Source organism: Dromiciops gliroides, chromosome 1 (genome assembly GCF_019393635.1).
Source record: "Dromiciops gliroides isolate mDroGli1 chromosome 1, mDroGli1.pri, whole genome shotgun sequence".
Taxonomy (NCBI): Eukaryota; Metazoa; Chordata; class Mammalia; order Microbiotheria; family Microbiotheriidae; genus Dromiciops; species Dromiciops gliroides.
Genome location: NC_057861.1, coordinates 484,727,028 through 484,751,064, shown reverse-complemented (window position 1 = coordinate 484,751,064; position 24,037 = coordinate 484,727,028). Strand labels below are relative to the sequence as shown.

At 41.5% G+C, this 24,037-nt stretch overlaps 1 protein-coding gene across 3 annotated transcripts in view; it reads left to right on the top strand.

Annotated features, from left to right (window-relative positions):
* Nucleotides 1–1,145: 1,145 nt before the first annotated feature.
* Nucleotides 1,146–24,037, top strand: part of TMOD1 (tropomodulin 1) — a 121,682-nt gene continuing 98,790 nt past the window's right edge. For all 3 annotated transcript variants that reach the window (XM_043999518.1, XM_044001017.1, XM_044000256.1), the window contains exon 1: nucleotides 1,146–1,466. The gene's annotated coding sequence lies outside the window, so the exon portion shown is untranslated. The remainder of the gene's footprint in view (nucleotides 1,467–24,037) is intronic.

Sequence of the window (24,037 nt, the reverse complement as noted above, 5' to 3'; positions counted from 1 at the left end):
CCTGTACTAACACTTGACCCCATGTTATAGTATGATGCAGGACATAGAAAGAGCTCACTTAAAGTTCTTGGGCTACATCAGAGACCATTACTCAACTCTCCCCAATAGAGATCACCTCCTCTAGCGATTAGGCTTATTTTTTTATTTGTTTGTTTGTTTTTTGAGAAAGGGTAGGGAGGATATTTCAGGCCCAGAGAGGAGATATTACTTTCTCAGAGGCACAGTGGTTGCAAAGCTAGAATTGCATTTGAGACCTTCTGGAAACACTCCCATTGTTCTTTCCCTGCTTTGGTTGCTGTTCAATTGGTCAGTCATGTCCGGCTGTACATAACTCCATGGAGATTATCCAGGGGTTTTCTTTGCAAAGATACTGGACTGGTTTGCCATTTCCTTCTCCAACGTATCCTCATTTTATATATGAGAAACTGAGGCAAATGGGGGTGAAGTGACTTGCACAGGGTCACAGCTAGTAGTATTTCCGAATTTAAAGATCGGCTAATACTCCCAGTCTCTTTGCAGCATTTGTAAAGAAACTGTGGCCCAGAGAATCTGGTGACACAGTTGAAAGAGTATTGGACCTGGAGTCAGGAAGACCCAAGTACAAATGAGGTTTCAGATATTTCAAATGAGATAAATATAAATGTCAGCTATAATTATTAGCCATTATTACTAGAGTGAAGTCACTTTACGTGGTCCGAGGCCCACGCATTTAGTTAGTAGTGACAGAGCTAGGACTAGAATCCACGCTTCCCAAATTCTAGTCCCAGGCTCCCTCCCCTCCAACACTTGCTGCCTCTCCTCTTTCTGGTCGGGTCCTTCAACTCAGGTTAGCCGCTCTGTTGGTTTCTGGTGCTGATTTCATCTCCTCCGGTATCCATCCCCAGGGTGCCGCCCCCGCCCCCCCCAACACACACACACACACACACACACACACACACACACACACACACACACACACACACACACACACACACACACACACACACACACACACACACCCAGCTGTCCGTTCCTGCCCCTGAGTCCGGGGTTAAGTGCTAGGAGTGAGCTCCCCCCCACACACCCTCATCCCCTCCTCCTCTAGGAGGCAGGCGCTGGGATGGAAGGGGGTGGAGGGAAGAGAGGGGGTAGGAGGAGGCCGCTAGCTTTAGAGGGCGGGACAACCATCGAGTAGTAATAGCCGCAGTGGCCGGGGTGCAGTGGGTTTGCCGCTGAAGCCTGTAGACCACCGCTCCTCCCCCGACTCCAGTTCCTCCCCTTTCCACTCCCTGTGCTACCCCCAGCAGAACCACAGGAGGTTCCCGGGACCCGCTGAGAAAGGGGCTCTTTAGGACCCGACGGCGGCGGCGGCGGCGGCAGCAGCTCCCCAAACGTCTCCCGCACACGCTCCCTCTCAGCCGCGTCTCCGCCGCCTGGGAAAGCGGTCCCCAGCCAGCAGCCACCCAGCCCGTCCGCCGGCTCCTCGGGTAAGACGTCTCCCCCAGCTCCCCGGCTCTGAAGCCCCCTCCCGCCCTGGGGTTCCCCCTAGCGCTCCTGGGAAGCTGGGGGTGCCAGGGTTCCCGCTTGCAGCGCGGGAGCCCGAGCCATATCTGGTCAAAATATTCAGCTGTCACCAACTGGGACTGAGCTGCTCCTCTCTATAAATAGCCGACGGTGCCTCCTCCTCCAGCTCCAGCCCGCGCGGCTGAGAAGGAAGGAGCCGGGGCTGGTGGAGCCGGGCTGGGTGGCGACCCACAGATGGAGGCGGCCGTCTACTCTGCCTACGCCTCGAGGGCGGTGCGCGCCGGCCTCCAGCTCCCCGCCCCGCCAAGAAGTTCACCCACTCCTGCTTATAGCTTCCTCGCGTAGCCTCTGCCCCCTCCGCCCTCGCACCCCTCTCCTGAAGTCCGTGGGCTCCCTCCTCCTGCTTCACCACTGAGCCTCCCCGCCTAGCACCCTCCTCCTGAAATCCACGGACTCGGTTCTCCTTCCCCTGCACGGCATCCTTCTCCCAAAGTCCGCGGACTCCTTCCTCCAGTTTCCCCTCTCAGCCTCCCCCACGGGACTCCGCTCCCTCAAATCCACGGACTCCCTCCACTAGCTTCCTCACCCAGCCTTCCGCCCCCACGGCACCCCACTCCCGAAGTCTACGGACTGCGGGAAACTCCAGTTGGGGTCTGGCTCCCGCACAGGTGTCCGAGGTACCAACTGAGGGGTACCCAGACCCTCCTTCCTACGACTTAGTCGATCTTGTCTCGTGATCTGGTGTAACCCCCATTCTCGAAGTGGGGAGGAGATAGTTGAGGAGAGTAATCGGGGCGTAGGTGGGGCGAACGCCTAATTTAAAGGGAGTCTATAAGTGTGTTTCATGTGGTGATAAGGGTTTGAGCAAGACTGGGTGGGGTGTGTGGAGGACGAAGTCCTAGTGTCATCTCAGGATGGATCACACGTATTATAAACTCCTGAAAAAGTTTCAAAAATAGAAGGGTAAAGGGAGAGGTTTGAGGAGAATGAATCGGGGAGTCTGCTAACGGTCCATGAAAGAAATTAAGCGGCTAAACCAATCCAGGATTAGCGCCCTCCCCCGAAACCCCCTGTTACCTGTCTTCCCCAAACCTCCTGCCACTCGTCCTCTTCTCTTCTTTCCCAAAGAATCTAAGAGGGGCCCCCGAGTCTGCTTCTTTTCTTGGGGAAGAAGCAATGACAACTGATTCTGCTTCGCCTCTTCAATGAGTCAGCTGGGTGGAGTGGAATAAAAATCCGCACCTGCCTATTGTCTTCATAGATCCCATCCCACGCCCAAGCTCTCTGCTTAGCCAGCCTTGGGCTTTCCGTTATTTTTAATACTGTGCTAGTTAATCAGGTTCATCGAATCATAGATCCTCGAGCTGGAAGGGATGTCTGAGACCACTTAGTCCAAACTCCTTTTACTAGGAAGGAAACTGAGGTCCAGGGAGATTAAGTGAATTGTCCAATGTCAGTTAATAAGCAGCGTGCCAGCTGCTGGTAGACTTTAATATTGGAAAGAACATTTCCTTGACTGAAGGTGAACTTGTAATTGACAGAGTATTTGGGATATATTTATGTTAACAATATTAAATTGCTATATTCTATAACTCTTTGGGGATGAAAAATCAGATCAGGAGGAACGGGGTCTTAAAGGAGAAATACGAACGATTAGATTAATTGAGAAAGAGTTATTATTGGATTGACATGACTTGAAAAACTTCATTTTTTTATGTTTCTGTCTTGTAGCTCTATTACAGTATCAGTTTCAGTGTAGACACTTGCACTTTGGGCTAGTTTAGTGTTTGCTAACTACAGTGTAAAACCCAAAGTACATATTTCTTACTAGGGAAGTTGCTTTGTAGCATCCAAAGCTTCCCTGAAATACCAGATTACAATTCTGGGGAGACTAGGTTGATGGAATATGATCCAAGATTCTAAGGGTGAATGTCAGTTCACCAAATGCAGGGATGCTCCAAATAGGAAGGGCCTTTTGCTAGAAGTAATTTTAGGACAAATTGAAAGAAGCATTGCAGCACTGTATACAGTGTATGTTGTGCAATGTATAAAATTTGAATGACTTCGTAGGTGAGAGATCAATAATGATTTGGTGAGTGGAGATGTTCAATTTTAGAATTTGCAACCCTAATTTTCGTTCCTTCCTTCCCTTTGCAATTAGGGTTAAGTGACTTGCCCAGGGTCACAGCTAGTAAGTGTCAAGTGTCTGAGGCCGGATTTGAACTCAGGTTCTCCTGAATCCAGGGCCTGTACTTTATCCACTGTGCCACCTAGCTGCCCCCCCCCCCAACCCTAAATTTTGAAGGTTAATGTCATGAAAGGCAACCATGCCCTCTTGCAGAAACACCCTTTTATTTAAAGTCTGGAAAGCTGGACCAGTGACAGTAACAAAGACAATTAAGAAAGTCAGGGGTGGAAAGAAGTTTGGGAATGGGGGCAGCAGAGATGTTGGGTTTGGTTTTTAAACAATTTGAGTTTAAGGTAATAGTGCATACAAGTTGAAATGTCCACCAGGCAGTTGGAAATATGAGACTAGAGCTGGAGAGAAAGGGCTGGCCAGAGATGTAGATTAGAGAGTCATCTGCAAAGAGGTGATAGTTGAAGCCATGAGAGTGAATGAGAGCTTTAAGGACTAGAGTGTAGAGAGAAGGGAAGGCAGAGAACTAAACTCACAATCCCATTTTTAGCCTTTTTGTGAAAACTGTGTCCTCACTAAACTCATGTATCTAATTAATTTATCTTTATATCTTGAAATACTTGTCAATAAAACTTTGGTTATAGGAAGAGGCTCAGAACCCAATCCTATGCTCTAGTGGCATTCAATAGAACATATTTTCTGTGTTGATTCAGGATACCAAATGGTATTTATTTATAGTATTTATTTGCAAATTATAATCACTTAATAAATGTTTGTTGAATTATTTGTATCTTACACTGGGTATGGACCAGTTCAATACCTTCATCTTCAGCCATTCATGTGCATAAGATCCAGTAGGAGTATGGGAAAAACAATTGGGCTAAGCATCATATGGGCTCATATCTTCAACCTGTTTTGGCACTGGCCCTCTGGGTCCCCAGAGTTACTGTTGCTGTTGCTTCCAAGTTTCTAGGGATAAGCCTGGGATTACCTAGCCTGTTCATGCCATAGCTCAGGAGTTTCCACCTGGGTGTTTTACCCTAACAATCAGCCAGTAGATTCAATTAGTTCTCAGTAAAAGAATTGGTTCAAATGGCATAGTGAGAACTCAAGTTACAAAGCATTCACCCCCCCCAAAAAAAAAATCTGCAGTAATACTCACAAATATACCGGGAGTCTGTGGCAGGGAGGAGTGGGTAAAGGCTTAAAGTACAGTGGTAGTGAGGTACAAATGAAGGGAATGCAGGTGGCCAAGGCAATTCACAACTCCAGAAAAACATAATCTTGGTAACCTTTCTTATTCTGTAAAGTCCTCTTGAAGTTCACTGGGGGAAGGCAGGATGCGGTGTCTCAGCTAGATTAATCAACCTACAGCCAGGCTAGATCAAACAGGTAGTTTTGCTGCTGCTGGGCTAGACTAGGCTAAACATCATAAGTAAAGATGGGGTCCCTCATTGAGGAATCAACAAAAGGCTTCTGCCATTACTAGGCTAAGGATTGTTGCCATAGCTGATAAGAATAATATACCTCAGCCTGGTATTGGCAGAGGCTTTTCTTTGATCTCTCAGAACCCCAGCCCTGAGGTTTGTCACCCCCATGCAGGTGGGAGAATAGATCTAGCCTGTCCTGTTTGACACTCCTTCCAGGTTCAAAGATAGTGTTTTTCAATGAGGGACCTCCATTGTTATTTATGATGCTTAGCCCAATTACTCTTCCCAGACTCCTGCTGGATCTTATACAGATGAATGGATGAAGGTACTGGAGTATTAGACTGTATGAAGTGTAAGTTGTCTCACTAGCCTCTTCATATGTAATTGATATGTTCTAGTCTCAGATCTTTTCTAAGATTTGGAATGTTTTCTTTGAATTTGAAAGGTTTTCCTTTACATTGCAATGTATGTTTTCCATCCCTTCTGATTTTGAGCTTTCTAAGTCTCAGTGGGGAAGAAGATTACATATAAACACATATGTTTATGTATGTATTGGGATGAGTATATGTGTGTGTTGGTAGAGAGAACTCTCTGCTCAAAGATCAGGTCTCTGGAACATGAGTTTATGGGGACAGAGAAGTAAGCGTATTTTTGTCTTTTAAATACATAGGAGACTTATCAGTAAACTAGGTGCCTATTTATTAACATATTGAAGAGACCCTTACCTGACTATATGCTAATCCTCCTGTGGTCAAGTAGGACTTCTCCCACAGGAAAATGATTTGTAGTTGGACCGATTTTTTTAATGGTCTGTACTCTTCAGCTAGAAACATTGTTTCTGGAGACTGCTTGGAGAGTAAAGGCATCAGAGAAAAAAGGATTGTGGTATTAGAGCTTCCTGTCTAGACTGTAGAATCTAGCCCAAGTGTTGACAACCTATGGAATATGCATACCACTGATTACTTTTTGTGTATTAGATGATAAGGCTTAAAACATTACCCTTCCCAAAGTTCTACAACAAGAACTTGAAAATATGTCTTTAGAGATTAAAAAAAAATGAAAGCATAATGGTGAAATAACAAGTGGTATGGTTAGAATGCTTAAGCTACCCGGCTGTAGCAGTAGGAGTAGGAGGCTGGTGGAAAGCCTTCTCCCTACTGCTTCTCAGCATCTTTTGATTCTTATTGGAAAACCCAAGACTTAGAAGTATTCTCCCAGGTTGTGCCTGGTCTGTGGTTCTGCTCACTATTTCCTTTGGGCCATCTCAAGTTGGCGTCTCTAGAGGCAACTAGGTGTGGCAACCATGGCTAGAGTGTTGGACTTGAAGTCAGAAAGACCTGAATTTGAGCCTGGTCTCAAACATTTACTAGTTCTGTGACCCTGGACAAGCCCCTTAACCCTCTGTCTGCCTCAGTTTGCTGATATCTAAAATGGGACTCAAAATAGCAACTACCTTGCAGGATTATAAGGATCAAATGAGATCATAATTGCAGGGTTATAAGCCAGTGCCTGGCACATAGTAAGCATTCATATTCACATATGCATGCATGTATACACACATGCACACACATACATATATATACATGAATATATGTATGTATGTGTATATACACGTATATACATATATATTAACTACTAGCTATTATTACTATTATGCTTACAAAGAGATGGGGTGGCAGATTTAGAAATAGAAATCAAGGTTTTCTGGCTCTACATTCAATGCTTGCTCATTCTGGCTGTTCTATGATATTGCTCAAATTGTCTTATATTGTTCTTTGCCCTTTTTATCACTGTGTGTACTCTCATCCAACCAAATTTCAAACCCTGTGAGGACATCTTCTTTTGTGACACAGTGAATGCACAGGGCTGGACACATTAGCTTTTTGTGTCACTCATGCTATTACATCCTCTAGTTTCTGAAAATATAATCTTTGCTTCTAAAAAAAGTTTACCAAATAAAATATCAGATCAGAAATCTTGAGTTAGCCCACATCTTTTCAGTGGTGCCTTATCCATGACCCCGTATGACCGCTGACATAGGAGCATAGAGTTAGACCTAGAAAGAACTTTTAAAATATCATCTAACCCAGCCCCCTCATTGTGTAGATAAGGAAGTTGAGGCTCAGAGAAATAAAGTGACTTTTCAGAGTCAGGATCCAAACTCTGGTACTAGGTGACATGTTGGGTAAAACACTGGGCCTGGAGTCAGGAAGACCTGAGTTCAAATACAGCCTCAAATATTTCCTAGCTATGTGACCCTGGGTAAGTCACTTAACCTCTGTCTCAGTTTCCTTGACAATAAAATGGTGATAATAATAGCCCCTACGTTCCAGAGTTGTTGTGAAGTTCAAATCTGGTCATCTTTGTAAAACACTTAGCACAGTTCCTGCCACATAGCAGACACTTAATAATTGCTTGATTTTTTACCTTCTTTCCTCTATCCTTAAGCCCCACGCTTTTTCTAAGACACCAAGCTGCCTTACCAGGTTGCTTAAAGATCTAGATAAGGAAGATAACACGAAACAGTCAAAAGCAAAGCAAGACATTTCTCTAAATGTCTCCTTGATCCCATTTCCCCCCCACACAATTCCTATTTTATATAGACCACATCATTGCTCCAATTTCCTCCTTGATTTCATTCTGTCACATCATAGCTAATCATTACAGTAGTTTCTGTTTTTTCATCGATTATATAATTTCTCTAGGTCATAGGATCATGATTCTCAACCTTTGGGGAGATATAAATAGATCACACATAAAGCCTATGGGCTCATCACCAGAGGGCTGGCCATAAGGGGATCAATTATTTTAGCAACAGCAGCTAAAAACTTCATGGACAGGTTATGATTGGCAGTGGTAGAGGAAATACTCACACCAGTTAAATCATAAATCTTTGAAAGAAGACAACCTGGGGGGGGGCAGCTAGGTGGCACAGTGGATAAAGCACAGGCCCTGGATTCAGGAGTACCTGCGTTCAAATCCATCCTCAGCCACATGACACTTACTAGCTGTGCGACCCTGGGCAAGTCATTTAACCCTCATTGCCCTGAAAAGAAAAAAGAAAGAAAGAAGACAACCTGGAAGATGAGGTGTTTGTACTAGAAGATCTCTATGAGCTCTTGTAGGTTCAAACCCTATCATCCTGTCATCACTGACTGACTGGTGTTCCTTTCTCACCCTACCTAGATGTTCTATGCTGTATGGAATCTTCTTTTTTCCAAATAAAACAAATTAATATGCATTCACTTTGGGGGAAGATTTTTAATACCCCTTGAAATAACTGAAAATGTCCTGAGGAACATACAACATGAGGGTTGGGGGTTACTCTAGGGGGGGTAAAAGGAGGGTTCGAGGTAAACTATTTGCTACTTCACAACAATGCGAATGTTCTTTCTCTCCCTGGTCATTAACCTGCTCCCTTCAGTTTAGGTACTCAGTTATTAAACCAGTTCCTACTTTTGTACATATTTAAGTTATATGATCTTGAATTTATTGAGGGCTGGGAGGATCATTGCATCCGATCAAGGGAGAGGACCACAGCTGGAAGGGGAGGAAGAGATACAGTGGATTCTATGGAGGAAGGGTTGATTCAACAAGGCAAGAATCTATGCCTAAAAGTTTGAGCAATATCCTAGGGAAGAGAATATTAAATGAAACCTTAGGATTTCTCAACTACATTATAAATTCCTTGAAGGCAGGGGCAGTATCCCCAACCATTACTTACAGAAGACCTTACACATAGTAAACAATGAACTAGTTGGTGTGGGTATCTATGTATACATACCCATACACATGCATTTATATGCACATATATACATCCACAGGTACACATATGTATGTATGTATAAGTTAATAATGGACGTTGGATAAAAATTTATTGAATGAATCAAGGTTAGAGGAATTCTGGAATTTCTACATTGGATTTGAGGTAGTAGAAGAACCAGGTTAAAGGAAGAATCTGTATGGCAGAAAGGTGGACCTGGGAATTATCCCAAGCAAATGATATTCAAAACTGTGGTTGGGCTAACAGGCTTTTCCAGGCACATTTTTCTCTTTTAGTTCCTCTATCACCCCAGGTATTGTTCAGAACTGGCCTAGGTTTGGGGAAATAGCTTGGGGAAATTGTATTCATCTATTCCAGTGGCCCTGAATATTGGGTTTGAAAATATTGTCTGTAGTTTGCCCTAACACTAAAACTATTTTATGGATTTGGCATTTAAGGATATTTCCTGCTAAAAGTAAAGACATGTAAGCCAACATGCAAATTGATGCAAACCCATGAGCAAGTATTCTAGCTTCCTAGAGAATAACCTAGATATCTTACTGATGAAAATGAATGTGATTTCTCAGGCAGACTGGAAGGAGAAGGGCTAGGACAGGTGCCCAGTGACAGTGGGAGGGATGAGGGGAGGATGCCATTAAAAGAAGCTGAGTAGTCAGAGTGGTAGAAATAGAGCCAAGAGGGGACCATGTGTCTCAGGAGCCTAATCTGGGAAGGGATTTGAGGAGGAGACGGATTGATTGTCACAAGCTCTGAGAAAGCAGGCTAGGAAATAGATTTGAGGACTTTGCTTTGAAGAGTGGCAGGGGCGGATTTCAGAGTTGAGAGGTAGTTAAAGGAAGGACTGGCTGATATGAATTGCAGTACTTTGAAACCTATGGATAATAAATAGAAATTGACTATTTAGACTATAAATAAGCTTTCTGAGGTCCAGGATCAGATACTATATTTTAAAAATAATTCCTCACAGGGCCTAATAGTGCAGGGCATAAAATATGCATATAATAAATATTTGGTAACCAATTAAGCTTATATATATATTTTCAACATTCCACTTAAATAACATGATTCACATTTTTCTACATTTATGGTTACAAAAGAACTTTCGTACGTTGTCCCCATAGAACCTGACAATTAGATGCAGTCAGTCATGCAAGTATTATCCCCATTTTGTAAATGAGGAAAACAAGACTGAAAAAGATCAGATGACTTGTGCAGCATTATGCAGTGGGAACTAGGACTCAACTCAAGCTTTCTGACAAGTCCATTGTTCTTCATATTATATCATGCTGCTTCTCACTAGTTGACACAGAGGGTTCCCCCCGCCAAAAAAAAAAAAAAACCTAATGTGGTTTTAAGTTCTAATAGCTAATTACTTAACTATTAAATTAATAAGTAATAATAACTAAATCATCATAAAACAATTGCTAATTAGAGCTTAAAACGGCATTAAGACTTTTGGGGCACCTTTTAATTACTAATTAAAGCTTAAAACCACACTAAAACTTTTGGGATGCAGGACATTCCTTTTGATGATCTGATATTCATGATGTTGTTGATGATAACATAAGCTAAGTATAGAAAAAATTGGGGAATATTTTTGTACATTGACATGCTCTTCCTAATCTAATTGTACAGTTGTTTTACCTCTTGCTCTATTCTGATAAAAGTCTGGATTTTGGATACATGAAAAAGTTAGCTTTTAAGGTTTATTATGAGGTCTTTTCTTCTGCTATTTTTTATTCAGAAAAATAAAACTGCCTTGGGAAGCAACACCCACCTTTTTTTACTTGTTATTTGTTTAGCTGGTAGATCAGTCTCCTACAGTTTTTTTTGCCATTAACATTAATAACCCTTCCAAAAGCCCCTTTATAGGCTTATAGTTATTTTTCTTCTTTTTGGGGGAGGGAGTTTTGGTGGGGAATAAGCTTTAATATCTGTGCATATTACTGACTACATGCTTCCTGCCATCTTCTCAACATCATAACAGCTATTCACTTCTCTCTCTCTCTCTCTCTCTCTCTCTCTCTCTCTCTCTCTCTCTCTCTCTCTCTCTCTCTCTGTGTGTGTGGGGCAATGAGGGTTAAATGACTTGCCCAGGGTGTAAGTGTCAAGTGTCTGAGGTCAGATTTGAACTCAGGTCCTCCTGAATCCCAGGCTGGTGCTCTATCCATTGCCCCACCTAGCTGCCCCCCCCCACTTCTCTTTCAAATACATAAATGTTACCTTTTAATTTCAATTTTGGTCCATATAAGAGCAGCTTTGCTGCCTGTATGTAATCATAAATTACAGGTTCAAACCACTTATTGCCTGGGGAGCCTAGAAGAACTGGATCAAAACTAGGGACATTTGCTTATTAAAAGATGATTCTTGTAAATTTGATGACATATTTTAAGCTGCCATTGATTATTGAGTTATCTTGTGCCCTTGGTGGAAAGATAAATCCTTTGACCCCTCCTGTTCGCTCTAAAAATATTCCACTTTATCTGAAGCTCACACTTCTTTCTAGGGTGTGACAACTTTGAACATTAAAGTTGATTCAGATATTCAGTGAAAATGCTAATTATTTGAATCAGCTTGAATATTGTATTCCATAATAACATGTAATGGAGTTGGACTGGCTTCTCCTTCTTTGTCTCCTTGGCTGGATCTTTTCTCAGACCACTCCTACTAACTGCAAGTGTCTCTCAGGATTCTAATCCAGGCCGCTTCTCTCTTCCCTGTTTACTATTGCAGTTGGTGATCTCATCAGCTCCCATGGATTTAATTACCAGCCCTATACTGATGATTCTCAAATCTACCTTTCTTGCCCCAATTTCTCTGCTGTTTTCCAGTCTCACATTGCCAGCTGCCTTTCAGATATCTCAAACTGGATGTCCAGTATACATCTTAAATTCAATCTGTTCAAAACAGAATTCATTATCTTTCCCCCTAAACCCTCTCTGCCTTCTACCTTCCTTATTGCTGTAGAGGGCAACACCATCTTGCTATTCCCTCAGGCTTACAACCTAGGACTCAGCCTGGATTCTTCACTGTCTCTCACCTCTCATAGCCAAGCTGTTGCCAAGGCCTATTGATCTCACCTTTACAACATCTCTTGAAATACCCTCTTCTATCCTCTGACACTGCCACTACTCTGGTGTAGGCTCTCATCACCTTATATCTTTATCACTATAAGGAACTACTTGTGGGTCTTTCTCCACCAAACCATTCTCCATTTGGCCACTAAAGGGATTTTTCCTAACCACATCACCCTCCTACTCAATAAGCTCTAGTGACTTCATGTCAACTCCAGGAGCAAATACAAAATGTTCTGTTTGGCTTTCAAAGCCCTTCATAACCTAGACCCCTCCTGCCTATCCCGTCTTCTTATACCTTACTTCCTAATATGTGCTCTTCTATCCTGTTACACTGGCTGCCTGGCTATTCTTTTTTTTGTGTGTGTGAGGGGAAATGGAGATTAAGTGACTTGCCCAGGGTCACACAATTAGTAAGTGTCAAGTGTCTGAGGTCAGATTTGAACTCAGGTTCTCCTGAATCCAGGGCCAGTGCTTTATCTACTGCGCCACCTAGCCGCATCCCCCCCCCCCCATTCTAAAAGCAAGACATTCCATCTCTCAGCTCTGGGCGTTCTCCCTGGGTGTCCCCCATGCCTGGAATGCTCTCCCCCTTCCACTCCAACTACTGACTTCCTTGGCTTCCTTTAAGTCCCAACTAAAATCCCACCTTCTACAGGAAACCTTCCTCAACCCTTCTTAATTCCAGAGCTTCCCTCTTTTATTAATCCCTATATCTGATTTAGCCTGTATTTGGCTTGCTTTGTATATATTTGTTTGCATGTTACCTCCCTCATTAGACTGTAAGTTCCTTGAGGGCAAGGACTGTCTCTTGCTTCTTGTATCCCCAGTGCTTAGCACAGTACTGGGCACTTGGTCAGCCCTTAATAAATGTTTATTTAATTGAATTGAAATTGCTAGGCAGTACAAGTATTATTATCCCCGTATTGATACAAGGAAACTGTTATTAGGGAAAGTTTAATGATTTTCTTATATTTCATCTTCCAACTCTTCACCTTTTCACTGGCTATTCCTGATGCTTGGAATGTTCCCCCTCTTCTCTTCTGTCTTCCACCAGGTTTCAGCCCAAATTCCAGTTTTGCAGAAGATGATTCTTCACATGTAATCTCCACTGATGCCTCCCCTTCTACTCTGAATATATCTTAATTATTTGCATATTATCTCCCCCTCTGACCGTAAGCTTCTTGACCATATATTTGTCTTTCTTTCAATCCCCAGAGTTTAGCACAGTTGTTGGCACATAGTAGGCACTTAACAAAAGCTTACTGGCTGACTGAATCACACAGTTATTAAATTTCAGGACTGGGTCCTGAACCAAGGTTTTCTGACTTTGAATTCAGTGCTTGTTCTACTCACCTCAAATGAGAAGTGTGTACAGTTTATATCTGAGTGTAGGTACCAACTATTTGGTTATTCACCTTAAACACACACACACACACACACACACACACTTCTCTTTTCATGGTTTTTCATGGTTTCATTTTTTTTCTTGTAAAAGGAGAGGGGGGGGGCAGCTAGATGGCACAGTGGTTAAAGCACTGGCCCTGGATTCAGGAGGACCTGAGTTCAAATCCAGCCTCAGACATTTGACACTTACTAGCTGTGTGACCCTGGGCAAGTCACTTAACTCCCATTGCCTGCCAAAAAAAAAAAAAAGGAGAGGGGGATCCCATACAAGTCATTCTCATCAAGAGATTAATATTTTCTTCTAGATAACCAACTGTGCATGTGTTCCTATGAATCAGAGGCCTGAGATGTGAGAGGGCTTCTGCCATGCCCTCTTTCAGCCTTGAAGTTGGATTCAGCCACATTAATCAACTTGAAAGTTGTTTTCTGCTTCTAAAACTTTTTCTGGCCCTGCCTGTCCTATCAGGTCAGAGAATCTTAAATCTAGACCTTGAAGGGACTTCAGAGACCATCTAGTCCAACTCCTCATTTTACAGATGAGGAAACTGAGGCCCAGGGAAATTAAGCGATTTTTCCCAAGGTCATTCAGGTAGTAAGTAGAAGACCCAGGAAGTGATACCCAGGTTCTTTGATGACAGCCGATGCAAGGAGCTCAAGGAGTAGCAGAAAGGAGGCTGAATTTGGCAATGGATGACAAGGATGCAGATCCTGGCTTCTGTATTTATTATCTGTGTGACCAGGGGCAAATCACTTCAGTTCTCTGAACCTCCATTTTTTTCACTGGTGAAATGGAGATAATAATCTTTGTACTGCCTGCTTCACAAGGTCATTATAGGAACAGGGTATGGTAAACCTTAGAATGCTGTATATCTATGAGTTACATTTAAGACGGTTCAGTACTGATGATTGGATTGTACTGTAGAAACCCAAGGATAACAAAAGCTCGCTAAATGATGTGGTCATTCTAAAAGTCAGATCCCAGCTCCTCAATTAAAGGGAGAAAATCTGCTGCCCAGCATAAGCTTTATAACAGTAACAATGATTCCTTACATACCCATATCACTGAAGGGTTTTAAAATCAGTCGCATATCCATTTTCTTATTCAATCTTCCTTTCAACCCAGCAAAACAGGTAGAGCAGGTGTTGTCAGCCCCATTTGATATATGAGCACAAATGTAGAGCTGGAACAGTCTTTAGAGGTCATCTGGTCCACCCCCCTCATTGTATAAATGAGCCCAGATACCAGAAAAGGGAAGTGATTTACCCAAGGATATAGGGAGTAAAAGTGAATTCAAACCTGAATCCTTTAATTCTAAATCCAGAATCACCTGGCATCCTAAAGCAGAGAAAGATGACACGATTTGCTCATGGTTATAGAACCAGCAAGTGATAGGACTAGGCACAAACCTAGGTTTTCAGATTCCACATCTGGGGGTCATTCCACTATACCATGCTGTCTCTCAACTTTGGAAAATGGGTCAAGATTTGTGTGTGTGCCTGTATGTACGTGTATGTATGTGTGTGCATATATATATACACACATACATATATGTACATATGTGTGTATGTATGTGTGTATCAAAAGCCTAGTGACACATATATAAAGGACCAAGAAAATAAAACAGAAACAAAGGATTCTAAGGTGTGGGGATGAGAAGAAGGCAGCACTAAGGCAGTAGGTTGCAGGCATGAGAGACAACCAGTGCAAAAACATGGCATCAGAACATGAAATTTTGTGTGTGAGGATCATCAAGAAGACCAGCCTGCAGTATGGGCAAAGGAGAATAAGTTCAATGGGGTAAAAAAGTCTAGGGCCAGGTCCTGAAGGGCTTTAAAAACCAGAGTTTAATTTAATTTAATATAATCTCAAAGTTTAATTAAATCTCAAAGGCAATGGGGAGCCATTGGAATTTATTGAGTAGGAGAGGAACATACATCTACACTGCAGGAAAATCATGTTAGCAACTGTGTGGATAGGAGAAGGGAGAGACTTGGCGTGGGAAGACTAATGAAGAAGCTATTGCAATAGTCCAGACACTATATGATGAAGGCATGAATAGAGTGATATGGTGGTGGCCATGTTGATAGAGAAGGGAACATATGGGGAAAGATGTTATGGAGGAAGAATTTATGATTTGGCAACTGATGCCTAGGTATGAAATAAAGTTCAATTCAATTTTTAAAAAAGCCTAGTGGCAGACTGTTGTCCAAAGCCTGACTTAACTAAACACAGAACATCTTATCATTAAGAATTTGACCCCCTCATCTCTAATCCTCACAACAGTCCTGGGAGGTAAGTGCTCTTATTGTTGCCATTTCACAGATAAGGAAACTGAAGCAATCAAGCTACATCTAAAAGCTAGACATGATAGCAGACTTCAAGTATTTGAAAGGCTTGTCATGTGGGAGAGGGATTATACTTGGGTTGCTTGGCCCCAGAAGGTAGAATAGGAAGAATGGGTAGAAGTTGCAAAGCACTGCAGATTTAAGTGGAATATATTGGAAAAACTTCCTTACAGTAAGAATTACCTTAAGTCAGATGGGCTGACTTGAAAAGTGGTTGGTTCCCTGTCACTAGAGATTATGCAACCATGCATATAATGATACACTGAACTCATCCTCGATGGGATATGGCTTTCATTATAAATGTCAGTTGCTATGCCATTTTGGTCTTTAGGGGATCCTAAGGTACTCAGGTCAGTTTCTGTGTTCTGAGAACACAGCTGTTCTCAGATTTATCTGCCTTTGTGACCCAGGAATGCTGCCCTAAGGAGACTAATGTGATATGTAGAGATAGGTAGAGTCATACTAGTTACTTTGTTTTGTTGTCATTTTCTGTTTCTTTGTACCTGTTTTTTTTTTTTTGGGTGGTGGGGGAGGGGGGTGGCAATAAGAATACCTGTTAGTCATTTCCCTGTTTGTACTTCAAACCCAAGCCTCTGTTTCATCTGTATCCCATTATCTTCCCTCGTCTTCTCTCCACTTCTCATTTTTCTTTCTTATCACTTCAAGTCTCCTTTCCCAAGATTTTCCTCTTCTCAGCTTTCACTCACAGAAACTTGGCTTTTGTAACCATAGGCAGCCAATAAAAGTGCTATTTTCTTTCTGGTTGGCAGAATGACCAATCACATCACATCTGGGATGATATTTCATTCTAATGACGTTGTCCATTCATTGCTTTGTAAACACCAGTGAGAAACTCTGATTACCTATTTTCATCACTGTTCATAGGTTGTTTTTTTTGTTTCCTACCAGTCAGTCCTTGTCTTCTTTCTTCCTTTCCCTTTCTTCCTTTTTGTCCCTTTCCTCCCTTTTCCCTCGATCCCATTTCATCCTTTTTCCTTTTTCATTTCCTCCTGACTTTGGCACTATTTTGGATGTTTACAGTTACTAAAAGGCTCACGTGAGTATGTATGTGTACGTGTACACACACACACACACACACACACACAAATGGGAGTCAGTGACTCAGATCAATTTTCTAAAGACGTTATTTGCCAGCAATGTACACATTACTAAGGAGGAGCCCGGTTTGGTGGAAAACACACTGGCTTGGAGACCCTCATTTTTGTCTTGTCTGTCATTAAGTAGCTACGTGACTTTGGGTATGTACTCATCTGGGAGCCTTGGTTTCCTTATCCATAAAAGGAAGGAGTTGAACTACAAGACTTCGAAAGTTGCTTTGCCACAATTCTTTGAACCTATGACACCCTCATTACCGTGTCTGACTATGTAGCACTCATCATTTCAGCAATACCAACTTGAAAGAGAGTCTGAATCTCAGCAGGTTTTCTGGACTCAAAACCTTTCAGTTTAATAGAATCTGGCTGCACTTTTATTCCACTTAGGAGCTTAGGCTTTCACTTTGTTATTTATGTTTCTGAAATAGAATAATTTGAAGAGGTTCTTAAATTTATTCTACTTATTATCCTTATAATAACATTGTAATCCTATCTGCCTTAGATTCTGAAGCATTTTAAATTCAATGTGTAAATATCGGTGAGAAATTAAGAAAGTGAGTTTCTGATCTATGACATGGGCCAGAAATGACTGGGTTGTGAATCAGTGACCCTCAAAACAGTTACTGTAATCTTATAAACAGGAAAACAGCTCTGTTTTATGAAATTTGGAGGAAGAGAAGGGCAGTTACAGTTCAGCTACTGTTGTAATTTTTTATTTCAAGGAAAAGGCAGGAAGATTGCCAGTTCAGTAAATCTTTATTTATCTAGAAGTGCTTCTGATGAATGGAATGTTCTAGATAATTGCACATTTCTACTTTGGAGCTTCCTCATATGGCATTTAAGGGTAGCCAATTTTCAAAGAATTCAAATATTTTTAAAGGAACTCTGCTCAAATTAAACAGAACATAATTTAATCTTGGATGATCACATGGCTAGTCATGATCTGATGCCTCAGAGCCATTATAATGAACATCAGTTATTATCCTTTGCTACTGTTGTAAAACCAAGTAAAAACTTCATTGTTTTTGATTTGTTAGACATTTCTGTGCCAGTAGAGTTTTTTGTAACTCTAAGCTTTGTGGAAGAAAGCAGATTGTAAAAGTTTTGGATAGGGAGCAGCTAGGTAGCACAGTGGATAAAGCACTGGCCATAGATTAAGGAGGACCTGAGTTCAAATAGGGCCTTGGATACTTGACACTTACTATCTGTATGACCCTGGGAAAGTCACTTAACCCTCATTGCCCGCCTCCCAAAAAAGTTTTGGATTGTAACAGATACTAAAGGAATAGGAGAAACTGAGGACAAAAACATACAAAATATGTTGATACAGTTACTTCTGATTAGAGACAGGGCCTAAACATCATATTCTAACCCCTGTACAAACTTGTGCCACAGACCTGTCTTTCATCATTTGGGGGCGGGGTGGGGGTGGGGGAGTCTACCCTGTACAGAAAACACTTTTAAAGTGTTTTCCTTTCACCCATTCTGTATAATCTCATGATCTCCTTGATGTGAGCATTCCCTTTTACCATCGCATTTTTTGTTATTGTTGTTTTTTTGCAGGGCAATTGGGGTTAAGTGACTTGCCCAGGGTCATACAGCTAGCAAGTGTTCAAGTGTCTGAGGCCAGATTTGAACTCAGGTCCTCCTGAATCCAGGGCCAGTGCTCTATCCACTGTGCCACCTAGATGCTCCTACCATCACATTTCATAGCCCATTGATACCATCTCATTCTGGGCAATTCTTGTCTGGGAACAAATTCGGTGTTGAGGACCTAACCGATGTCCCAACGACGTTCCTTGAGCTAATGTCAGTATAGTTAATTTCTTCTAGCAGTATATTAACTTGCTGTTTGTTAGATAAAATTTTCACATTTAGAATATGAGTGATTAAATTAATGGTTATAAAAGATCTAAAATTATGATTCTAAGCACCCTTTGCTGCTTTTCTCACTGACACTTTGGAAGACAAAAGGGGCCACAGAGATGGAAGAATATTTTGTGTTCTCTATTTGTTTTATAATAAATTTGTCAGGACTAAAGAACTGATAAATCTTTGACCAACCTGCTGGTAGCAACTCTGTCCACATACAGCTAAGTTGGTCTTCAGATGACAGAAATCAGCCTGATACTGGGTAGAATAAGAACCCTTCCCAGCATCATAGAACCTGCCAAAGTTTGTGGTATGATGGTGTTCTTCATTTGTTTCAGTCATGTCCAACTCTTTGTGGCCCCATTTGGAGTTCTTTCGGCAAAGATACTGGAGTGGCTTGCCTTTTCCTTCTGCAGCTCATTTTACAGATAAGGAAATTGAGGCAAACAAGGTTAAGTAACTTGCCCAGCATCACACAGCTAGTAAGTGTCTGAGGTCAGATTTGAACCAACAAAGAGAAATCTCTTTGACTCCAGGCTTGATTCCTGAATCCACTGCCACTGCACCACCTAGCTGCCCTGTTTTGGGATAATAGGCTTTAAGAACTAAAAATTACAAAATTCCATGCCATGATGGAGCATGAATGGAAATTCATGAACCATACAATAAGAGTTTCTATTTTATTCCAGAAATGCATTCTTTATTCCAGTGATTAGTCCAAATCACGGTATCATGTAATTAATGCCCTGGATTTACATGGTATAGTGGATAGATGGATCCAATATCTGATTCAGGGGGAAATCATTTAATTTCTCCATGCCCTAAGCACTCCTTAAGCTATAAATTGTAAAGTTGAGAACTATCTTTACATGTAATAGGAAAAAATACTTTATTAATAATAAAAAAGACTATAAATTGTAATACAGCTGATGATCTGCATTGGTAGAGACAGTTTCCTCACTGGAAGTTTCCAACCCAAATGGAATAAGGAAATCATAGGTCTGACCTCCCAACCCCCCCAAAAGTTTTCGTTCTAATGGACCATTGACCAACATGCAAACATTTCACAGTTAGAACTGGTCATGCAAGTGGACTTTTGTAAAAGCTCAAATCAGGTGATGTGATGTTCCTGCTACTATTCTTCTATTTCCTTAAACTTTTTTCTGCTAATAGTTATCTCACAGCATTATGGGATTTAGACCTAGAAGAGATCTTAGAAATAATTTAGTCCAAGCTCCTCATTTGACAGATGAAAGAACAGAGGCCCAGTAAGCTTTGACCTGCCAGGAGGTAGCAAGCAGTAGATCTGGATTTAAATCCAGGTCACCCTACTCTAAATCCAGTGTTCCTTCCTTCACACCACACTTTCATTGTTTCTCTTTTCATGATGAGAGAATTAGATAATTTGAAGTTATAAAGTGATACCTTTCACAGCAGCTTTTCTGATTCTTTGACCTATTCTTTTCTCAAACCCATACAATGGGATTTTCTCCTCCCCACAAGGAAACAAACTCTAGTGAAACTTTTCTTTACAAAGTCACCAGCTACCTCCCATTTATTCAATCCTCTAACCTTTTTTCATTCTTCATCATCCTTGACTTCTCTGTTGACTTTGATAGGATTGGCCTGGTCGCCTACTGGATATTACAATTTATAGTCTGAACTCTTCATGTGTATGTTTTCCAAAGGTTTGTCTCTGACCCTCTTCTCTTGTCAAGCTATGCTCTCTATTATGGCAAAGTTTGTTCAGTATTGTGGTTGGCTTCAATGACCACTTCAAGGCAGATAAATCCCAAACCTTTATCCAATCCCTTTTCTGAGCCTTAAATGGGCATTTCCAGCTACCTTCCCAAGGTAACTTGGATTCCAAACAATACCTCATATTCAGTATGTCTCAAACTGAACTTATTATCTTTTCCCTATTCCTTCTAAATTCGTTATTTGTATTTAAGGAACTACCATTCAGCCAAGTCTTCCATGCAAGCAACTTTAAAGTTATATTTTGTTCTTCCCTGCTGTTCATTTCTTATACCTGATCAGTTACTAAGCTCTGCTTAATTCCTCTTGTTATTGAATTGCTCCAGTTGTGACCCCATTTGGGGGTTTTCTTGGCAAAGATACTGGAGTGGCTTGCCATTTCCTTCTCCAGTTCATTTTACAGATGACGGAATTGAGGCAAACAGGGTTAAGTGACTTGCTCAGGTTCACCCAGCTAGTAAGTGTCTGAGGAAGGATTTGAACTCAGGAAGATGAGTCTTCCTAGTTCTGAGCCCAGAACTTTATCCACTAAACCACCTAGGGCTCCTTATTTCCCACTGAGTAAAGTTATAATACCTTTGATTGGTAGTTAAGGCTCTTCCCATTATATTGCCCTGCTACCTTTTCAGCCTTACATCCTAATACTATTCTCATGTACTTTATGAAACTGGTCCACTTTCTATCCCACAAATTCATCTTTTTTCCTTTTACCTCCATACATTTGCCTAGGCTATGTTCTGTTCCTGGAATGCTTCTTCACCTGTTTTATATCCATCCATCCTTTAAAGACCAATTAAAATATTCTCCCATAACATTTTTTCTGATCTTCTTGGTGGGTAATGACCTTCTTCTTCTGGTGTTCACAGAAGACTTTGTTTTGTATGTCTCTCTTTTAGCATGTAATGTAATCATTTATATTTCTGATTTTAGAATTAAAATTGGGAGCTGGAAGAGATCATAGAATCATAGATTTAAAACCGGAAGAGACCTTAGTAGTTATCTATTCCAATTCCCTCAGCCTACAGATGAGGAAAATGAAACCCAAGTTTAAGTAATTTTTGTGGTTGTTATTGTTCAATAATTTCAGTCATGTCTAACTCTTCATGACCCCATTTGGGGTTTTCTTAGCAGAGATACTGGAGTGGTTTGCTATTTCCTTCTCATTTTACAGATAAGGGAACTGAGGCAAACAGGGTTAAATGACTTGCCAAGGGTCACCCACCTAGTAAGTGTCTGAGGTCAGATTTTTACTCGGGTCATCCCAACTCCAGGCCCATCAATCTATCCACTGCACTACCTTAAGTAATTTGCCTAAGGTTATCTAGCTAGTGACAGAGGTGGGATTTGAACTTGGGCTCTTTGAGTGCAAATCCACTGTTCTTTCCATGGGGTATTATCAATTATTTCATTATCAATACATTTAGCATAATGTATTTTCCCTGTTTATCTCTTCACTATCTTTTTTTTTCTTTCTCTGGAATCATGACTATTCCATGGACAGCTTTTAGGTGGCACAGTGGATAAAACACTGGCCCTCAAGTTAGGAAGATCTGAGTTCAAATATGACCCCAGACACTTACTAGCTGTGTGACCCTGGGCAAGTCACTTAACCCCAATTCCCTTGAACATCAGGGACTATCTCCAGTTGTCCTAATATCTGTCTGTCTGTCTGTCTGTCTGTCTGTCTGTCTGTCTATCTATCTATCTATCTATCTATCTATCTATCTATCTATCTATCTATCTATCTACCTACCTATCTACCTATCTTGCCGCTGGACCCTGATGGCTCTGGAGGAGAGAGTAAGGTTGGTCACTTAAATCCAATTCAGTGCAAGTCATGATATCACTTCCCAATGTCATGATCCTCCCCGAGAAGGAAGGACAAACAACTAAACTCTGTATCTACCCCCAGTACCTGGAATGGTAGAAGCATACTAAATGTTGAATAACAGTGAATGAATGACTTTAAAAACGAGATGATTCATTTGTGTCCCATTGCTTCTTTTAATGCCTTTTGTGTTTCTAGCTGCCTGATTTGTACTTAAAGCCAAACATCATGGAGAGCATGAGCTTGTGTGTTTAAACATACACGTGTATTTGTGACAGGAAAAATGCAAGTCTTCTCCTTCCCATAGACAGCAACCACTCCATCATTCCTACCTTGTTCCAGGTCTCCTCTGTAATGTGGAGAACATTAGATTTAAGTTGTTGCTTATAGGTGGACCTATAAATTCTCCAGTAGAAACAACATCAAGCTTTCACTGTTCTACCTGGGGAAATTTCTAACAATTTGTTGCTTTGTGTTTTCCCCACTCCATGCACAAGTGACTCTGGGACTTTGAGTTGTGAAAGCAGGTACTTTAGGGATTCTGTCAGGCCACAAGCCCTATATTCAAATAAAATAAATCAGTATTTATCAAGGACCTACTATGCCCCAAGTACTAGCTGTACAGTGAGAATACTCTGTCCTCTCAGTCTATGGAAAGCAGTGACTCACCATCCAGAATACTGCTTGCTCTATTTCTGAATAGCTGTAGGCTCACACATCCCATCGAGGTTGTGCATATCTTTCCATAAATATCATCAAGTGTGAGCTACAATTTAACCTTAGTTTTGTTGTGGCAATGGTGGTGTTTTCTTCCCTTGTGGCAGTAGTGTTAAGACCTGTGTTGGACTCTTCTAGATCTCTAGCCTTCCCACCCTCACCCCTACCCCTGCAAATGCCTGGATTTTGACTGGACAGAACTTACTAAGTGGTATCTTTTGTTCTCTGAACATAGAAACATCTGACACAGACTTTGCTGATTGGAGGAGTGAATGAAGGAGCCAGAGAACACAGATATACCTAGCTGATTAGGAGGCTAGAAAGGCAAACTAAGGCCTTAACTTTATATAGTAGATGAAGATGATAGAGGCAAGCATGACAGTGGTCACAGAACTGACCTCTGAGTAAAGAGGGCCTAGAGTAAAGTCATGTCTTTGACATAAATTGTGTGACTCTGGGCAAGTCACTTAACCTCTCAATTTCCTAAGCAACTTTCTAGGATGATAAATTTGAGGGTTTCCCATGCCAATGAAATCACAGGGTCATTCCCTACTCTCCCTTCCCTGCTAAAAAATTAAATGGGGAGAACAGATTGCTTATGATTGCAGTGCAAACAACAACAACAACTCTTATGCCTTTTTGCTATCCAACTGTTTTCACTCTTACATCTGTATTCTAGTTAGATATACATAGTTATCCCTTCCACATTGCAACTTTCTCCATCACGATTTTCATATATTGCAGGTTAGCATAAGAAATTAAGTGGGATTTCTTTGGGGAGTTTTGCAGAAGATGCAGATGACATACTAAGGCCAGCGGATGACGCAGGAAAAGTTTAGAAACTCAGAAATGCATAAAATATATGTATAGTATTGTATATCAATCCAAATTTTACAATGGGGGCACCACGCCCCTATCCTCCATCATGCAAAAGGGATAACTGTATTTGTCTCAGTCTTTGAACTTGAGTCTGCTTACACTCTGAGGTCATAGATATAGAAGAAATTAGGTTTGTTCTGACTCTTTCTTGGACTATTGAAATAGCCCTCTAAGTAGTCATTGCACT